At 37.8% G+C, this 22,128-nt stretch overlaps 1 protein-coding gene across 1 annotated transcript in view; it reads left to right on the forward strand.

Annotated features, from left to right (window-relative positions):
• Positions 1–22,128, forward strand: part of LOC102803953 (uncharacterized) — a 269,239-nt gene that overhangs the window by 30,540 nt on the left and 216,571 nt on the right. The gene's annotated exons all lie outside the window — the stretch shown is intronic.

Below are 22,128 nucleotides of genomic sequence, written 5' to 3' on the forward strand. Positions count from 1 at the left end.
GCTGTAGGACAATAGACAGACCTGGATAATTGTGGGTTAAAATCTGTACATATTAATTACCTAATTTGCATAATTAACCAATTTTAAGCTTTCACACTGATATCTAAAGTACTAATTATTCCATTTCAATGAAACTTAGTACAAAGATGCTCTAGGACAATGTACAAACCTAATTAGTTTGGGGTAAAAATCTGTTCATATTTTGGACAATGCTTTGTCAGTTGTCATTCAAACTTGGTACATAGATTATACATGTCAGGATACATGTTCAACAATTTATTATTTAATAATTTATTAAAATACATAAGTTTGTCCAACTCCCTGTGATATCAGTGTGTTTCATAATCAGATAAAAAATGGCCGAATAACGACTGTTTTAATTTTTGGCCATATTACTACTACACAGAACATGTGTTTTGATGAAAATAAACAATCTGTTGTATACGCCACTTGAAACTCAAGTTTCAAGAACACGCTCGCGACAACCCCTCCGCTTTAATATGATGAGCACAAAGAGAACTTTCAAACATTTAACGGGGACTGTGTCATTTTCAATGACTTGTTTATGATTGTTTTCATCGCTAACATCGGTATAATCCGCCATTTTATTTGAGTGTGTTTGTGACCTGACTCTGACCCGTTACGTCATCAGGTGCGGTATAGAAGGAAATCTGTGATTTGTTGAGGTCTCATTGAAATCTCGTTACATGTATGTGGCGATAGTTAAAAATATATACCAAATCACAAGTACATAGCAAAAACCATAAAAAAATACAAAATAATTAAAAATTAGTGAAAGTAAAATAAATATTATATAAAATAAAATAAAATACATCAGTCGAGCTACAATACATCAGATTTTAATTAGATTGGCGAAGGTCTGTGGCACACTCAGTAATGGTGTGAGTCTGTGGCACACCCACTAATAGTGTGTGTCTGTGGCACACCTACTATCGTACATAACATCGTGCATTGTCTGGTCGTTTGTACAGAGGCTCTCTATTTACGCTGGAATAGGTGAGATTCAGATTATTTCATAACGTTTAGTCGGATGTGGATGCTCCATGAACACACCAGGACGATTATTGTGGTGCAAAAAACGATTTCTATGATAAGCTGAACTGAGAAATAGCATTTGTTTTTGTAAACTTCTACTGGCAAAACATCATCCAAAACATTACGTAATATGCAGCTGTTAGTTGCGTAACTGGAAGCTATCATCATGAATACCCTTAGATGTGAGGACTGTAGAGTGGTATCTGCGTCTGTCACCTGTTGCCAGGGTGACATTCTGTTATGTCAAAGCTGCAATGGAAAACATTTTGGAAGTGAAAGTGGTGATAAGAATACTGATAAATCATTGAGAATATCTAACACAGCTAGTGGCGTGATAATTAATGAGATGCTGTGCTTCATTGTAAATAAAATTGACATCCTTACGACCGTTGTCATTGTCAAGCTTTGTACTGATTACTTCGTGGACGAAGAGGTTGAATCGTCCAAGAAAACCTTGTTTGAGTTATGTGGAAATGATCACGCGCGATATATTAAACGACATGGTCCAAATAAACGATCTAACAATATTCTAGATGTAGTAAAGTTGGTCCATGAGACGGATTTCGAGGATCTCCCTAGTTTTGTTGCGAAAGACTTATCGAAATTACCACCAAACGACATAACGCATGTAGATATCTCGGCAGTTATGAAGGAAATGACAGCCCTAAGGCAAGACATGATGGAACTGAAAGATCAAGGAATGTTCCGGTCGGCTTCAAGCTGTGAAATACTGCAAGATGTGCAGAATTTGCGTCAAGAGATTGACGACCTTAAAAATGGACTTAAAGAGTCTCGCATGGAGTTAAACTGTATGACTGATACTACAAATGCAGTACCCATGGCTACTGATTGTTTACCATCTCCATCTGGTCATAAAACTAGTAAAGTAAGTTGCAATGCTGAACCTACTCTGCAACATTCCTCTCCATCAGTTACTTATGCAGGTATAGTTTCGTCGCATAAGTCTCATGAAATGAATGAAAGAAAACCTGCCCATGGCAAATTTAATATGAAATCACGTGACAAAAACAGTGATGGTTTTATCACCGTGAACCGTAAACGTAAAAATCAACGAGGCCCCAGAGTGGGTACTGCTGATCCAGACAGAGACTGTGCCATTAAAGTTGTTCATTACAATCCACCATTTAGGGTGTTTATTACCAGGCTTTCACCTTTGACATCAACGGAAGATATTCAATGCTTTGTTAAAAAGTCGCTTAAGTGTGCAAGTTAACTGCGAAAAACTCAAAACTAAGTTTTGACACATACTCTTCATTTCTTATTGAAACCATGCGAGAGTTCTCTGGGCAGATTATGGACCCCACTGTGTGGCCAACTGGAATTCTTATTCGCAAGTATTACTAATAACAATGTCTGTACGAATAGTTTCATTCAACTGTCGTGGAGCAAAATCCTCTATTAACGATATTCACACTCTCTGTGACTCTCATGACATAGTGTTAATTCAAGAGCACTGGCTTAGTAACTCTGAATTAACACTTCTAGGGAGTATACATAATGGCTTTAATACATGTGGAGTTTCGGCAATGAATGAAGAGACGGGAATCCGCGTGGGACGGCCGTACGGAGGCGTTGCCATCTTGTTGCGCAAATCTCTTGGCAATTATATTAAAATACGATATTTAAATGATAACAGACTTATTGGCGTGGAACTGTGTACTGAACATAGTCATATACTCATACTGTGTGCATATTTGCCCACTTGTTCAGATGATAATTTTGATGATTTTCTTAGCTATTTGGCTAAAATTTATTGTATTGTTCAAGATTGCAATGCTACGAATGCTATTATTCTTGGTGATTTTAAACTTGAACATTTTTGCTCAGAAAATAATATATATGTTTCGGACATATGTTTCCTTGGTCGTTCCACTGTAAACTTTACATATTACAGCGAGGCTCATGGTAGTACTGAGTGGTCAGATCACTGCCTTAGTACACCCTCTGCTCACAACGCAATTAAGAAAATACGTAATATGAATGATTTTATGTCGTCGGATCACTTTGCTCTCAGCGTTGAGATAAAGTGTGCGGGTCTGACACAATTTGAGCACCAGCATCGATTGGGAAATTACCATAGAATTGTGCCGAAATGGTCTAATGTGACCCAACATCAAATTAGAAGGTACCAATCTAGGACTGCTCAGCTTCTGTGTACCATTAATACACCAAATAACGTACTGAGTTGTCGTGATCCTAATTGTAAAAATCAAGACCATATAATCGCTCTTAACAGTTATTATGCTGACATTGTTCAATCATTGCGGATAGCGGCTGAGGATACTATACCAACTGTCAAATCTAAACGACATCACGAGATTCCAGGATGGAATGACCAAGTTCGTGACTTTCATAACATTGCTAGGGATGCATTCATGGTATGGGTAAGTAATGGAAGACGTCGTACTTGACCAATATATGAATTGATGCGTAAAACGCGGGCAAAATTTAAGCTAATGATTCGAATGTGTAGACGAAACGATGAACAAGCGAGAGCTGATGCGTTAGCTTATAAGTTATCACAGGGGAAATTCAAGACTTTTGGAATTCAGTTAATAATATGACTAACAATGCTGGACCTCTACCATCTACTATAGAGGGTTGTGATGGGCAAACAAGCATTTGCAATATGTGGAAAAAACATTATGAATCGCTTCTTCAGTCTGTAACAAATTGTCAAAACAAAAATCATGTGATATCTGCTATGAATGTCATGAATTACCACGAAGATATGATGGTCACCTGTAATGAAATCAAAGTAGCCATTAATAAATTGGAAAAGGGAAAATGTATTGGAAAAGACAGACTGTGCTCGGAACATATCATATTTGCAGATCAAATACTGTGTGTTCTACTAGCCTTGTGCTTTACTGCATTCTTTGTTCATGAACACCTGCCAGACTATTTTATGGATACAATGATTGTCCCAATTGTTAAAGATAAGACTAAAGATATCACAAGAGTGAATAACTATAGACCTGTTGCTATAGTAACCGTTTTATCGAAATGATTTGAGTTGTGCATTTTAAATCAATTTGAAAAATGTATCGAGACTAGTGATTTTCAGTTTGGGTTTAAACGCAAGCATTCAACAGAAATGTGTATCTTCGTAGTGAAGGAAATTGTCGACTTCTATAAAAGTCACAACACGTCCGTTTTTGCTTGTTTCATGGACGCAACAAAAGCGTTTGACAGGGTAAACCATTGGAAGTTATTCAAAAAATTACTTGATAGGGGAATGCCTGTATTCATTGTGCATTGTCTACTTTTTGTATCTGATGGGCTTCAGAAATATCTGCGTCCTTTAGAGTGACCCATGGAGTTCGACAAGGAAGCATTCTTTCGCCGACGTTATTTTCAATTTATATTGATGATCTCAGTACTAGGCTGCAACAAGCGGGTGTTGGATGTCATTTAGCTGGTAAAATAATGAATCATCTTTTTTATGCTGATGATATTTTGTTAGTTTTACCTTCTGTCAAATCATTGGAAAAGCTCGTTGAGATCTGCAAGTGTTATGGTGAGGAGTTTGAAATTCTTTTCCACACTACTAAGACAGAATGCATGTAATTTTTTCCAAAAACGTGGGGACAGACAAGGGTCCCAAGCGTGTACTTGTATGGTAAACCTCTGGTTTTCGTCTCAGTGAAAAAGTACCTTGGCTATATGGTGTCATCAGATGGCAAGGATGAAGCTGATATGAAGCGACAATTGCGGTGTATTTATGCTAGGGCAAATTTTATTTTACAAAAATTTATAAAAAGTTCAGAGTACGTTAAGTGTTTGTTATTTAGAACGTATTTATACAGTATATATTGTTTGAATGTTTGGTGTGATTATCGTACACAAATTCTGAATACTGTGCGAGTGGCTTATAATAACGCTATAAGATTGGTCTTTAGCCTTAAACGGGCTAGCAGCGCCAGTGGTAATTGCGTGAATAGAAATATTTTCAACTTTGAATCTCTTCAGTGCAAGGCATTATATAACTTCAGTCAGCGCCTACTTACGAGCGATAATGCTTTAATTCGTACTTGTGTCAACTCTGACAGTTTTTTCTTATCCAAGTTTTGGACTAATCTTAGATGTTGTATTTATTAGTGTTCGTGTTTGTTATGTATTTAATATGGGACTTTTTTGGCCTGAAATAAAGGATTAATAATAATAATGGTGTGGGTCTGTAGCACACTCAATAATGGTGTGGGTCTGTGGCACACCCACTAAAGGTGTGGGTCTGTGGCACACCCACTAAAGGTGTGGGTCTGTGGCACACCCACTAAAGGTGTGGGTCTGTGGCACATCCACTGATGGTGTGGGTCTGTGGCACACCCACTGATGGTGTGGATCTGTGGCACATCCACTGATGGTGTGGGTCTGTGGCACACCCACTAAAGGTGTGGGTCTGTGGCACACCCACTAAAGGTGTGGGTCTGTGGCACACCCACTAATGGTGTGGGTCTGTGGCACACCCACTAATGGTGTGGGTCTGTGGCACACCCACTAATGGTGTGGGTCTGTGGCACACCCACTGATGGTGTGGGTCTGTGGCACACTCACTGATGGTGTGGGTCTGTAGCACACTCACTAATGGTGTGGGTCTGTGGCACATCCACTGATGGTGTGGGTCTGTGGCACACCCACTGATGGTGTGGGTCTGTGGCACACCCACTGATGGTGTGGGTCTGTGGCACACCCACTGATGGTGTGGGTCTGTGGCACACCCACTGATGGTGTGGGTCTGTGGCACACCCACTGATGGTGTGGGTCTGTGGCACACCCACTGATGGTGTGGGTCTGTGGCACACCCACTGATGGTGTGGGTCTGTGGCACATCCACTGATGGTGTGGGTCTGTGGCACACCCACTGATGGTGTGGGTCTGTGGCACATCCACTGATGGTGTGGGTCTGTGGCACATCCACTGATGGTGTGGGTCTGTGGCACATCCACTGATGGTGTGGGTCTGTGGCACATCCACTGATGGTGTGGGTCTGTGGCACATCCACTGATGGTGTGGGTCTGTGGCACATCCACTGATGGTGTGGGTCTGTGGCACACTCACTAATGTTTCAGGTCTGTCGCACACTCACTACTGTGAGTACAAATGGTATATTTTTAACCCTAGTTCATGCAAGTGATCTCTTCCAATTGTTAACTCCAAATTATTACATGTAGCTGATATATAGAATACTTTGTTTATTTCATACCAATATATTTACTCTTTGTTTCTATTGAATATATAATATGAGCTTTATTTAACCGGACATTTTTACATTTTCATATCAAAGTCAACCAGTGTATCTAAGGAATATACAGTGAGAGATGTAAATTCTGCATATCTTTATCTCCCATTGGGACAAGACATCCCCTACCTAACACACACCAACACCATCACCATCCACCACACCAAACTAACACTTTAACTGGATGATAGAAGTCGCTGTTTCGCCTGCAGTAGAAGTTATTCAAATCCTAATGGCCAAGCTGTTTTTTTTTAATTTTACCATAGATGTTTTCTGCAATTATTTGAAACATTTTATTGTACAACTTCCACATTAACTGAATTATGCCTTGATGTCCCATTTGAAATTAACAGTAAAGATACATGTCTGAAAAATTTGAGTTAACACATGTAATCACTTGTTTGATTTTTTGCCAATAGTTATGGTATTACCTACCTTGTGGTTTTGTAATTTTATAATGACTGTAATTCAATCGCAAAATATTTTGTGGATGCCGTTAAGGCGGAAAATATGTAAAAATGATCCATTTTGAAAACATAAAAAAATAAATGGTATACAAATGTATTTTTAAATTGTCATTGTCTAATATTTTGGGATAACCATAAGTACCTGTCTCATATCGTCAATGTACATGTGATTTTTTAGCTCCGCTGTTGACTTTGTCGAGCGGAGCTTATCATATGAGTGATTGTCCGTCTTCGTCCGTTGTCTATCGTCCGTCGTCCGGTGACCGTCGTCCGTGTCAATGTTTTACTTTTTCGACTTCTTCTTGGAAACTACAAGCCTGAATGCTTTGATACTTGGTGTATATGTACCTTGGGTAGACCTTTCTCAGATTTGTTCATTTCATGATCATATCTTCAATTCTCTAATTTTGGTGAATATTTTTGTCATTTTTGGTAAAAAGTGATATTTTCGACTTCTTATTAAAAACCACAAGTCCAATTGCTTTGATATTATATATATATATATGTATTACATGTGGACCACTCTCAAATTTGTTCATTTCATGATGATATCTTTAATTTTCTAATTTTGGTGAATATTTTTGTCATTTTTGGTAAAAAGTGATATTTTCAACTTCTTGTTAAAAACCACAATTATTTATGGTGAAAAATGATATTTTTGAATTCTTGTTGAAAACAGCAAGTCCCATTGCATTGATACTATGCACATTGTTAATTTTCTAATGCTATCTTCAGTTCTTTAATTGAAATGTGCATTGCTAACAGCAGAGCTATCTCAGCCGAGAGGCTGCTTGTTTACTATATGTACCCAAACAAAATTTTGAGATGTGACAAAACTTTATATGGTAAATAGCTCAATAATTTTCATTGATGTTTGACACATTTTTTGGGAGAAAAGTGGTTTGGTTTTTATTCAGATTCTGTCAGCAACAGCTTATAAAATAAAACCATCTAATGATGAAACTACTGTACTAAATGTTGAACTGTGTATGTTTTCAATACTAATGTATGTAATTTTAATGTATGTCATTAAAAATCTATTATATTCCCCAAATGCCAGCTAACAGAGATATTTCCTGAGATGCTATTAAGTAAACTCTGACCACCCCTAGCAAGTTATTGATTTACTCCTGAGTTGAGCTAATCTAACCACCCCCAGCAAATTATTGATTTACTCCTGAGTTGAGCTAATCTGACCACCCCAGCAAATTATTGATTTACTCCTGAGTTGAGCTAATCTGACCACCCCCAGCAAGTTATTGATTTACTCCTGAGTTGAGCTAATCTGACCACCCCCAGCAAGTTATTGATTTACTCCTGAGTTGAGCTAATCTGACCACCCCCAGCAAATTATTGATTTACTCCTGAGTTGAGCTAATCTGACCACCCCAGCAAATTATTGATTTACTCCTTAGTTGAGCTAATCTGACCACCCCCAGCAAGTTATTGAATTACTTCTGAGTTGGGCTAATCTGACCACCCCCAGCAAGTTATTGATTTACTCCTGAGTTGAGCTAATCTGACCACCCCCAGCAAGTTATTGATTTACTCCTGAGTTGAGCTAATCTAACCACCCCCAGCAAATTATTGATTTACTCCTGAGTTGAGCTAATCTGACCACCCCCAGCAAGTTGTTGATTTACTCCTGAGTTGAGCTAATCTGACCACCCCCAGCAAATTATTGATTTACTCCTGAGTTGAGCTAATCTGACCACCCCAGCAAATTATTGATTTACTCCTTAGTTGAGCTAATCTGACCACCCCCAGCAAGTTATTGAATTACTTCTGAGTTTAGCTAATCTGACCACCCCCAGCAAGTTATTGATTGACTCCTGATTTGAGCTAATCTGACCACTCCAGCAAATGATTGATTTACTCCTGAGTTGAGCTAATTTAACCACCCCCAGCAAATTATTGATTTACTCCTGAGTTGAGCTAATCTGACCTCCCCCAGCAAGTTATTAATTTACTCCTGAGTTGAGCTAATCTAACCACCCCAGCAAGTTATTGATTTACTCTTGAGTTGAGCTAATCTGGCCACCCCCAGCAAGTTATTGATTTACTCCTGAGTTGATTTTCAAGTAGCTAAACATACCCGGTATATGAAATATCAATGATCCAGAGTATGCTGTTGTCAGCTGCTACATATTTTGGATTAATCAAGTTTAAATGATGCAGATAGAATTACTGCAATCAAAGTGCATTTATCTCATGCTGTGCATCAGAGGAACCGACACACCCTATGTTGCTGTGTGTGTCATTTTGATACCTCAGAGTCGAGTGGAACAGTGTATGGGTGACAATAGCCCTCATTACACAGTAAAAAATGTGCAGATTAAATTTCAATCTGTCTTTTTGAGAAAGGAATCTTGAAAATCTATATTAATAATAATCTTTGTATAAACAAGATTATAACACAAAATAACTGGATAGAATTTAGTAGATCTATTGTTAAGTCTCCATGGCAACCAATCACAATTCTAGGTTATATTAAGTTTGTTTCTTTGGTGCATGGATGAGTGGGAATTTAAAGGCTTTTATTTCACCATCATTATTTTGCATTAGTCATTCTGCTTTAAACTCTGCATGCAGAACATGCAGTGTCTTCCTCCAAGTTCTTTCGTCTTTATTAGCTTTATTAGGAATGGTCACGTCATGGTGGTCTCATCTATAAACTTTGTGGTTCTAGTTTATAATGTCAAAATAGATAAAATAGTGATAAAATAGATCATGAATTGGTTCAAAAGTTTTCTTGAAAGGCCAGTGAAGTCGTTCAATTAAATATAACTATGGGTATTCTCATAGTGTAAACATGACTGAATGTGTGAATTAATAAAAGCCAGGCACACACAGGATGAGTTGCATTGAATATAAGCTGTACAGGATAGTGAACTGATTATACACATATAACACCTGGTGCATGCTGATTAACATATCATATTTCACCTGATTAAGTGCAGTAGACTAAATTTATGATTCTGAAATACATATGTAGGGTACTGTAGAAGGGGAAATATTTCACTGGCTTTAATTTCAGCCATTCAAAGTTGCAGGGATATCTAGTCTAGGTCAAGGTTTGTCACGGAATCAGTACATTATGCGATTAAATTAATTTTGCAGATTAGCTGGTTTTAATTAAAGGGGAACTAAATAGAGCCTATTTTGGTGTTTGTATTTATCAAGTTATGTATATTGATAATAAATTTGAAAAAAAAATTTAAAAAAATGATTATCTTCAGAGTTATGATGATTTAAATATGAGAAACCATAAACCTGCGAAGGACTTCCGTTTGCGCCATCTTGCCATAAAAAAACGCCCTCATGAGGAATAAACAGGTAAGGTAACAAAGCATGATGACGAAATAGTATCTGATTAAATATAAGCAACTTAGGGAGCCATAGCTGGCTGGACTGGTGAATTGACTTCTAGTCTAGGTTGTTTCGACTTTTACGTTAATGTTATTTACAAGCGTATCAACATACAAACATTATGGATGTGCGATTGATCGAGACAGGCATTTTGTTTTGTTTTTTGTCTGTCTAATAAATGATGTTTCCAGTACTGCACTGTGCGGCGTGCAAATTATTCAAAGTCTGGATGCTGGAGTATGCTATCTTGAGTTCGTAGGGTGGTGGTGGAAACATTTTCGTCCATGTATTCACGGGGCTGCACTGGCAAATCTTGGGACAAGTGTCACAGGAACACCAAGCAGATTGTTCACAGACTTCCGTGTAATTTGAAATAAAACTTTCATCCGAACAAGGGGCATCGTCGACGATATACTCTTATCACTCACACTGGACTGATCTGAATCGTCACAGTATACCGTACTTCCCTGATCATAAGCCCGGAGGCATGAACACGTAAAGGAAAAGTAAGGGATGAGCTTGTACTCGAGGACCAACTCAGAAAAAATGATTTTGTTTTGGGGTTAAACACTGTAACCATCTTGCAAACAACGAAAAATTATCCAAAAAAAATATTCGTTCACCACGCCGGGCTCGGGAAAATAATACTTATTTTTGAAAAAAAATGCGTCATTGATTTGAACGATACTTACAATGAAGAAACAAACATGTTCATAAAAAACACACACATTTTATTACAATACGATTTACATACTGTCTGAATTTACGGTGAAATAATGGGTGGGTCTGTGAGGAAACGGTGGACGAAGGCGTTTATCATTATCTTCGTTTTGGTATGTTTTCGATCGTACGCAAACTCTCGACGCAAAACAATTTTCCACCATGAGGTTTTTCAGCACGATTTGACCTGGAACAACTTCCTTTGACATAACAGGTCATGTCTTTCATTAACCAATCAAAATGATGTGTCGTAATGATGAAATTTTCCGATTATTGACGATGATTTTTTTAGCGCAATACGGAAGTGAATTACCGCAATGTTAAAATGCGATCTGTAGCACTGATTGCAACGAAGAAACGATGATTTTTTTCCCTAAAAACTGGCGATTCGCAATTTCCGAAATATAAACGACGGTTAATAGTAACTGTGGGTAAACTGAGTGTGGAGGAAGAATTTAAACACCTTTCTCGGTCGCCAACATGTCTCATCGTTCAAACCCTAGGCCTTTCATGATAGTCTCAAAGTAAACCATGCCCAATATTCAGGTACACGCCTTGACGATCACATTTTTGGCTTTTCGAAGGCTACTACTCAAAGAAATATGGATTACTCCAGAATTGCAACATAGATGTTCATCCTGAGTAAATGACAGAATAGAAACGATGCGAATCACGTTGTGTATGTTCGCCATGCACTCTAAACTTGAAATTAATGCGAGTTTTCTCATAAAACTAAAAGCATGAACCAAACTAACATGCCAATCACGATTATTATGAAATGAAACACACCTTTTACACGCATATTTTAAAGAATATCGTCGACGCCCAGTAAAAACACTCTGGGCTTATAATTGTGAATGCCCTCAACTCGATAAATACCAAGTAAAAACATAGGGATGGGCTTCATACTCGAGAGGGGCTTACGATCGGGAAAGTACGGTACTTTAACGCGATTGGGCTTTCACTCTCAGAATACTGTGGTTCAAACGCATAAGGCTCTAACCCAAGTTTTAAAAAGCACATTGTGCATATAAAAGTTGGGGCTAATCTGCACTGACTCGGAAGGTTGTAAATGATTAGCTAGTTTGAATTTGCATAACAATACTGACAATGAACGTGCATTCAACGCCACAAGTTTTTTTGTTTTTTTAGCCAATCAGAATTCATCTTCCGAGCCAGTGCAGATCAGCCGAAAAGTTGAGTTTATACTAATAGTACACAATGCTTGGCAGCATGAACGGCTATGTACAATGGCGTATACGAATGCGATCAGATACTAAAACGTCATAGTTTTGAAAAGTACCCGGATGTTAAATATGTTCGTTCGTTAATTATTCCCCTCCATGAATGGCCTCCATGGCAAGCACTTCAAATGCCTATCCAAGCTACAGTTATAATTAAAACAAAATTAAGGTAGAGATGCAATTTATTTGGCTTGCTTTTTAATTGAGTAATTAGACAATGAAGATGGTATTATATATCCAACATGTTATATATTTTCTGAAAGCTTATTATACAAACTTTGTAAAACTTGTCTTTATTTTAAATATCCAGAATGCGTTTTTGATTTTGGATCAAAAATATGCTTTTTTGGACAAAAGTGGTTTAAAAAAAATTAGCTTAAAAACTTCAAGTCCGTTTGTGGGTAAAATTACATCACTGGATACCTTGGTATACTACTAATTCAAATGCGTCCACTCATCTCTCTAGGGCTCATACCACTAATTGAATTTCCATAGACGACAATGTTAACATATGACGAGATTGCTATATGAAAATGACGAAGAAAGTTGAAAATATGGCTCAAAAATGGGAAATCAACATGCCAGTAATCAACCATATGAAAAAAACTAACATGTTGGCCAGCTCAAACTCTTGCAAATCTCAGGTAAACAAGACACACCTACTGTATTTGGATTGCACCAAGAGAAATCACTGGAAAAACACCAAGATTAGAACATCCATTAACACACAGAATAAACCCACAGGTACACAGCCGCTAAGTAGTAAACAAAAGACCACATGTTGGTCTCACCTCTGACCCAGGTGATTACGCCCTCAAACAGGGAGCACCTGAGAAAAATAATATTTAAAAAATTTCATTGGTTCTTGCTGGGCATTTAAATTGAGGGGCTACGAGCAGCCATTGGTTAATTAGTGGCATGAGACCTCTAACGGCTTTCAAAGTTGCACAGCATGACCTCAAAGTTCACTCTTTTCTATTTTTGCATAATTTATATATCCATGTTATTTGCGGACTTGTTATTTTTGTTCCACTCGCCGTAATAAACTGTCCGGACGCATTTTGAAGGAGGAACACCTTGTCAATAATGTGTGAAAATTTCGAGGCAAATGGCCAAAGCGTCTATCAGCTATTTTAATTTAAAACCCAAGAATTCACCAAAAATAGAAGACGAGAAAAAGGCTAATTTGCATATTTGCGCGTTAAACCGGGAATTACTGCTTTGTCATACTTTGTCATACTTTTTTGACTATTGAAATTGAAAGTTAACGTATAGACATAGACATTTTATGTAAAATCGTTGGACCAAAACAACTGCTCTTGAATATATAAATCAGAAACACGTCATTCATACCAGTGTTTTGATGGGGTCGGTAAAAACACGTGGCAATGCCCAGTAAATATGACGTCATCTCATGAATTATTAAACAGGGGGCGGTCCTAGGAAGGTGACCTTTTATCACGATCAAAACATCATGGCTTCTCTTCGATGTATTTTCAATAAAAAATCTACGAGTATTTCAGAGCCTATGGTTTACCGTGAAGAGTACAAAGTGGGATATTAAATTATTTATCCTTGATGATTTTTATGTAGTATTGAGAACCAACTCCAGGAAGCGAACGCACAATAATGAATAATCGCGTAATCCTAGATTCGAAACGCGAGGCACAGAAGTTTTGTTCATCGTTTCCAATCCCATTTTTCCCACTGCAACATATTTGTTAAAAGAAATATTTGAATTCTGTTCGTTTTTTAAGGAGGCATTTTTATATTTTTTCCGATTTTGGCAACGCCTTATTCAGGGATTTTCTAAGACAGTCGCAGACAATCAGCGTACGGATGTACGTACAAAACATGCTGTTGTACTACCGTCGACGGTCGCCTGCAAGAAGAGAGCTCCAGCTCCTAACGTAAAAGTTTTAAAATTTCGACCGGTTTTAAATAAATTGTGTTGGAAATCTGACATGTTTTAAGAGTGCAAAATTAAGGTGCATTTTCGAGCGGTCGAATTTTTTTTAATAGAAATCGGCAAATGAAAAAAATAGGAGTGCTAAACAGTGTGCTTTGTTAGTTTAAAAAAATGGAATGTCCGTCAAATTGACGTAAACTTCCCCATTTTTCACGGAAAAAGCAAAGGTCGTGGCCGAGTTGCGTGCTAAAAAACTCAAAAATCAAAACAAAATCATCAATCAGTAAGTATTATGACAAGGAAAACAAAACATCAGACGCGGAGAAGCGGTCAGTGCGTCAAAAGAGTTGTTACCGTAATGTATCAAGTTACCTCTCTCTGTGATTTTTTTTTCATTTAAATTATTTGGTTGTTTTCAATTAATTTTAGCGTACCTCTGCAATTTATTTTAGCATTGTCAGTTGTTTGCTTCATTGAATTAAACGGAGTTCGTCCGGTTGCAAACAAAGCTGTCTCACACCACCTAGCAAAACTTGCGAATGATCGAAGTACAGGTACCCATTGGACAAAAGATACACAAAAGTTTGTATCTCCCCGACCCAGTGCAATATATCCGGTTAGAATCAAAGCTCACGTGCCCCTAATTTGAGGGACCAGATTCTGCCGTAAATTCGTGATGGGATTTAGAAGAAAAAATAAAATGTGATTTTTAAGGTGTATTTTGGCGTCATTTTCTAAGTTTTACCGTAGTCATTGACGCCTATTCAAGAGTATGATGTTTATTGTGACTAGCGTGAATGGGTAAGCTTCGTTTCGACAATGAGCAGTTATCACTGTAAACAATGTTAAATTATTCTTCACATGCTCAGTTTATTTTTGAGAACAATTATTTAAAAATAAAATCTCTCAGTCAACCAGAAACTCGGATTCATGCCTTCAGGGAAAGTCATGTTTGGACGCTCACATCGATTTTGTTTTTCGTTCGGTGGGCTGATGCCTTCAGTGTATGTAGCTTTTGCCTCTTCCGACATAGAAATCATCTGAATCTTCTTTCTACCTCTCTTTCTTTTCACACCACGCATAATGTAATGATAAAAATTAGGAAAAAAACGCTGAGGAAATATAATGTTTGGTTTGCTAGCGAACGAGAATTGATTTCAGAATAATTGCACATGCGCGTGAATTGAATGAACTATGACCCGTACAATCTCGATTTGCATATTGTCAATCAAAGGTCCTGTTATTTGGTTACTCATGCAAATTAGGCAATTGGACATAAACATTGCCACGTGTGAGTGTTTTTTTATTTTTAACCAGAAAATAAACAACAATTTTAACGAATACAGTTTAGAATATACACAACTATAAATTAAGGCCGCATTTAGGTTCGCTTTAAGTACATTTTTTTTCAGTATTTTGTTTATGTATTCTCTGGTTGAATTTTTCTTATTGACTCCTGTGTGAAACACAATTAGAAACTTTGCAGTTAGTCTGTCTGTATGTGTGTGTGTGTGTGTGTGTGTGTGTGTGTGTGTGTGTGTGTGTGTGTGTCCGTCTATTCCAATGATATCTTGAGGTTGGTTTTTGATGAAACTTGATGCATAGAATGCCCTGGGCTAATGTGCAGATGTGATTAGGTTTTGGTTGAAATCCATGCATATTAAATTACCTAAATTTTATGATAATTAGCTAATTTTTAGCTGTTCCATAACTTTTCCACTGATATCTAAATAACCACTAATTGGATTTTGAAGAAACTTGGTGCATAGAAGCTCTGGAACAATGTGCAGATCTGATTAGTTTGGGGTAAAAATCTTGTGCTTGCTAATTACATAATTACATAATTTGCATAATGATTAGTAAATTTTTGGCTTTTCCACTGATATCTCAAGTACTAATTATCACATTACAATGAAACTTGGTGCATATATGTCATAGGACAATGCACAGACCTGATAAGTATTGGATTAATATCCATACATACATGTATTAATTACCTAATTTGCATAATAATTCATAATTTCTGGCTTTTCCATGGATATCTCAGATTCTAATCACATTTCAATGCAACCTAGTACATGACATCATGCAGACCTTGTTTGAAAGATTTATTATTATGTCTCCAATACTCTCAGCACACGAGAGTTTATTATCAAACGCTTCAGCGTGGTATTAAGATTTTGTTTTCAGGCTTGGGTGGTACCAAGGTGGAAAATGGTTGCACATATGGGGGGTAATTCCTGGAATTGCAATAGAGAGGGTTCAGGCCGAAATACATATATATAGTGTTTCCATGTTTCGTCTGATATTTCTGTGGTATTCTGCTGCTGTAAATAATGCAAGATTTGTTCCGAAATTCAGTGTGTTGTGTGCACTCCAGGGTTATTCGTTTTTTTGCTCAAAACACCCCTATTTTTTAATGGCAGAGTCGAATAGTTTCACTCCCACTGGGAAATCTGCATTGCTACTTGAATGAGAGCTAACTAAACACATTTTCCTGACCGGCGAAAGTGTATGCATCAGCCAATTTTAACAGCCTGTCACGTGATTTTAGTCTGAATGTCAACATCAAAAGAGGCTAGTCCATTTACGCAGGTATAACTGGGAATAGAATATGTGAGGGATTGTATCAACAGAGATGCGTATAATGAAAAGTAACATTTATCCTTCTTTTGCATCGCTGAGCATTTCTGTGTTAGTATACTGGTTTGAAAATGTTGAATTTGCATGATTTGCAATGTGTTTTTTTACTGAAACTCCCCTATTGATCGAATCCCGGGTTTGAAAGAGAACGGCACACCACGTGATTCGTTTGAATACAATGGTGAAGGCACGCAAGCATGACTTACGTTGTCAGCAGTAGTCGCTGAGCTTCACGCTACAACTTCACTTGTGATGTTGCTTGTTAGCCGTGGATTGAATTAATTTTGATTACCGGTTAAAATGTTGCTTATTTTGCGTTGGTGATCTTTATTTGGAACTGGGTAATGTCGCCAGCAGAAACCTCCTGGGATTTTGATGTTGATGGTTGCGCCTCCAAGGCAATCGCTAATTTTACTGCGGGTGGATCTTCCAAGAGCCCTTCGGGGTTTATAAAACTCATTCAACATACATAAAGTTCTCTCAATCGTAGTAGTCCATGTGATGTACACCTAATATGCCAAACATGTTGCTGAACGATTTTGCCAATGAAAACAAGCCGGTTGGCGATCCACTCCACTAAAAAAAAACTAGCAATATGTTTTCGGCTGTTGCCATGGTAGGACATGAACGTGAAGCTAACGTCGGTTTATAACTAAAACCGGGCACCGTATACAAAGTTCGCAAAAAAACATTCAGTCCTTAGAAGTCATTTTATTTTATTGCTAGGACGTATGCTGTTGTTAGGGATTGGTCAGTTACTTCGGCCTGGGGGTGGATCAGTAGGGGGGGTTACCCTGTTTTTGATTTTGCAAATGGGGGGGGGGGTCACCCTGTTTTCTACAATTCACACACGCGCTTATGCATATATTTTTTTAAATTTTATTTCAGAACAATAGATTAAAAAGTTAATCGTACAAATGTGTTCTTAATAATAACTATTACCCATATTGTCTATAAATTTGTTGATGCAAAAAATGTTATAGGCTAAATATTTTGGGGTTGAAGTTGACAAATAACTAACAGATTATGCAATGCGGCAAAGCCCCATGCAATTATTACCAAACGCTTCAGCATGGTATTAAGATTGGGTGGTACCAAGGTGGAAAATGGTTGCACATATGGGGGGTAATTCCTGGAATTGCAATAGAGAGGGTTCAGGCCGAAATACATATATATAGTGTTTCCATGTTTCGTCTGATATTTCTGTGGTATTCTGCTGCTGTAAATAATGCAAGATTTGTTCCGAAATTCAGTGTGTTGTGTGCACTCCAGGGTTATTCGTTTTTTTGCTCAAAACACCCCTATTTTTTAATGGCAGAGTCGAATAGTTTCACTCCCACTGGGAAATCTGCATTGCTACTTGAATGAGAGCTAACTAAACACATTTTCCTGACCGGCGAAAGTGTATGCATCAGCCAATTTTAACAGCCTGTCACGTGATTTTAGTCTGAATGTCAACATCAAAAGAGGCTAGTCCATTTACGCAGGTATAACTGGGAATAGAATATGTGAGGGATTGTATCAACAGAGATGTGTATAATGAAAAGTAACATTTATCCTTCTTTTGCATCGCTGAGCATTTCTGTGTTAGTATACTGGTTTGAAAATGTTGAATTTGCATGATTTGCAATGTGTTTTTTTACTGAAACTCCCCTATTGATCGAATCCCGGGTTTGAAAGAGAACGGCACACCACGTGATTCGTTTGAATACAATGGTGAAGGCACGCAAGCATGACTTACGTTGTCAGCAGTAGTCGCTGAGCTTCACGCTACAACTTCACTTGTGATGTTGCTTGTTAGCCGTGGATTGAATTAATTTTGATTACCGGTTAAAATGTTGCTTATTTTGCGTTGGTGATCTTTATTTGGAACTGGGTAATGTCGCCAGCAGAAACCTCCTGGGATTTTGATGTTGATGGTTGCGCCTCCAAGGCAATCGCTAATTTTACTGCGGGTGGATCTTCCAAGAGCCCTTCGGGGTTTATAAAACTCATTCAACATACATAAAGTTCTCTCAATCGTAGTAGTCCATGTGATGTACACCTAATATGCCAAACATGTTGCTGAACGATTTTGCCAATGAAAACAAGCCGGTTGGCGATCCACTCCACTAAAAAAAAACTAGCAATATGTTTTCGGCTGTTGCCATGGTAGGACATGAACGTGAAGCTAACGTCGGTTTATAACTAAAACCGGGCACCGTATACAAAGTTCGCAAAAAAACATTCAGTCCTTAGAAGTCATTTTATTTTATTGCTAGGACGTATGCTGTTGTTAGGGATTGGTCAGTTACTTCGGCCTGGGGGTGGATCAGTAGGGGGGGGTTACCCTGTTTTTGATTTTGCAAATGGGGGGGGGGGGTCACCCTGTTTTCTACAATTCACACACGCGCTTATGCATATATTTTTTTAAATTTTATTTCAGAACAATAGATTAAAAAGTTAATCGTACAAATGTGTTCTTAATAATAACTATTACCCATATTGTCTATAAATTTGTTGATGCAAAAAATGTTATAGGCTAAATATTTTGGGGTTGAAGTTGACAAATAACTAACAGATTATGCAATGCGGCAAAGCCCCATGCAATTATTACCAAACGCTTCAGCATGGTATTAAGATTGGGTGGTACCAAGGTGGAAAATGGTTGCACATATGGGGGGTAATTCCTGGAATTGCAATAGAGAGGGTTCAGGCCGAAATACATATATATAGTGTTTCCATGTTTCGTCTGATATTTCTGTGGTATTCTGCTGCTGTAAATAATGCAAGATTTGTTCCGAAATTCAGTGTGTTGTGTGCACTCCAGGGTTATTCGTTTTTTTGCTCAAAACACCCCTATTTTTTAATGGCAGAGTCGAATAGTTTCACTCCCACTGGGAAATCTGCATTGTTACTTGAATGAGAGCTAACTAAACACATTTTCCAGACCGGCGAAAGTGTATGCATCAGCCAATTTTAACAGCCTGTCACGTGATTTTAGTCTGAATGTCAACATCAAAAGGGGCTAGTCCATTTACGCAGGTATAACTGGGAATAGAATATGTGAGGGATTGTATCAACAGAGATGTGTATAATGAAAAGTAACATTTATCCTTCTTTTGCATCGCTGAGCATTTCTGTGTTAGTATACTGGTTTGAAAATGTTGAATTTGCATGATTTGCAATGTGTTTTTTTACTGAAACTCCCCTATTGATCGAATCCCGGGTTTGAAAGAGAACGGCACACCACATGATTCGTTTGAATACAATGGTGAAGGCACGCAAGCATGACTTACGTTGTCAGCAGTAGTCGCTGAGCTTCACGCTACAACTTCACTTGTGATGTTGCTTGTTAGCCGTGGATTGAATTAATTTTGATTACCGGTTAAAATGTTGCTTATTTGGCGTTGGTGATCTTTATTTGGAACTGGGTAATGTCGCCAGCAGAAACCTCCTGGGATTTTGATGTTGATGGTTGCGCCTCCAAGGCAATCGCTAATTTTACTGCGGGTGGATCTTCCAAGAGCCCTTCGGGGTTTATAAAACTCATTCAACATACATAAAGTTCTCTCAATCGTAGTAGTCCATGTGATGTACACCTAATATGCCAAACATGTTGCTGAACGATTTTGCCAATGAAAACAAGCCGGTTGGCGATCCACTCCACTAAAAAAAAACTAGCAATATGTTTTCGGCTGTTGCCATGGTAGGACATGAACGTGAAGCTAACGTCGGTTTATAACTAAAACCGGGCACCGTATACAAAGTTCGCAAAAAACATTCAGTCCTTAGAAGTCATTTTATTTTATTGCTAGGACGTATGCTGTTGTTAGGGATTGGTCAGTTACTTCGGCCTGGGGGTGGATCAGTAGGGGGGGTTACCCTGTTTTTGATTTTGCGAATGGGGGGGGGGGGGTCACCCTGTTTTCCATAATTCACACACGCGCTTATGCATATATTTTTTTAAATTTTATTTCAGAACAATAGATTAAAAAGTTAATCGTACAAATGTGTTCTTAATAATAACTATTACCCATATTGCCTATAAATTTGTTGATGCAAAAAATGTTATAGGCTAAATATTTTGGGGTTGAAGTTGACAAATAACTAACAGATTATGCAATGCGGCAGAGCCCCATGCAATTATACAGTTCAGTTTTGAACACATCCTAAGTCCATGTGATATCAGATTATTTTATTTAAAGTCTGAAGTCACCATTGTATAAGATATTTACTGGATTTATCCAATTGTAGCTGGAGACGGAAAAACACAGCAATTAGTACAAAGAGCAGTGACAGTTTTTGTTCAGCAAATCAAAAAAGTTAAATGGATTCATGTATATAAATAAATAGTTTTTTTGTTTTTTTAACTTTTAAATATGCATATTTTGCTCTGTAAAATACCAAAATCCAACACAAATTTATACAAAAATCAAAGTGTCCTTTGTTTTCATAAGCACAGACTGTGCTTCAGGTGTAAAGCTTTCCTGGTCTATAAGATATGAAAGATATATTAAATCCAAATTAGTTTTCAAACCGCCTAGATTCAAATCCTCTTTTCCTATCTTTTAAGGGCGTTTATCAAGTGAGTACTCCACAGTTTTGTTTTTATTTACTATCTTTAGCAGCATAGATTTCCCTACTTCCTGCAGCCTTTTCTGTAGTCGTTTTTTGGCTTTATGCTTCCCCTCCCCTTCTAAGGTGACTGGTCTATTAAATGCAAACACTAAAAATTACGGCAAACCACGATATTTTCAATGCACATCATACATTTTGTAATCATGTCAGAGCCAAAACTGTTACCACTTTTTTTTGTTGATAGGGGTGGGTCAACTGAGATTTACAGCTGACAAAATGTAATCTGCCGACCCCCCCCCCCTCCCCAGGCCAGAGTAACTGAACAATCCCTTAAATTTATTATTTCCAACCGATAGTATTTTCTAGATTGCAGGCAGCATTTACAGTTCATTCAAAGTTCAAAGTTGCGTCGGGATTACGTTGATACAGTGTGTCGTCGGTGATCTCTTACCGGTGTGCAACGTAGCCAAAATAAAAGGCATGAATACAAGACTAGTGGGAGGTAATAAATTTGGGGTCGAAAGTATTCAAAAAACAGTTTTTGGCTTTTGCCATGGTAGCTGTGGACCAGGATTGTTTTGCCAATTAGTGACGGTACGACCTGCCTGTCAATTATAAACAAAATTAGCTAAGCCAAAAAAAATCTCAGTAAATTGTTGCCCACACTCAAGCGGATTAGAATGAGCTACGTCCATGCTTTTTAATCATAGAAATGTATGGTGTGATACATTTGGCGTGAAGGTATTAAACAATTCAGTTGTTGGCTGTTTCCATGGAAACGGTGGTCAGAATTTGTTTTTCAGATTTTACCAATAGTAACTTTGTGCCCACACTCAAGCTGAGCAAAATGAGCTATGTCTGAGGTGTTGTATCCAAAATTTGTAGGAGATACATTTC

The sequence above is a fragment of the Saccoglossus kowalevskii genome, chromosome 2 (genome assembly GCF_978046115.1).
Source record: "Saccoglossus kowalevskii chromosome 2, keSacKowa6.1, whole genome shotgun sequence".
In the NCBI taxonomy this organism is placed as follows: domain Eukaryota; kingdom Metazoa; phylum Hemichordata; class Enteropneusta; family Harrimaniidae; genus Saccoglossus; species Saccoglossus kowalevskii.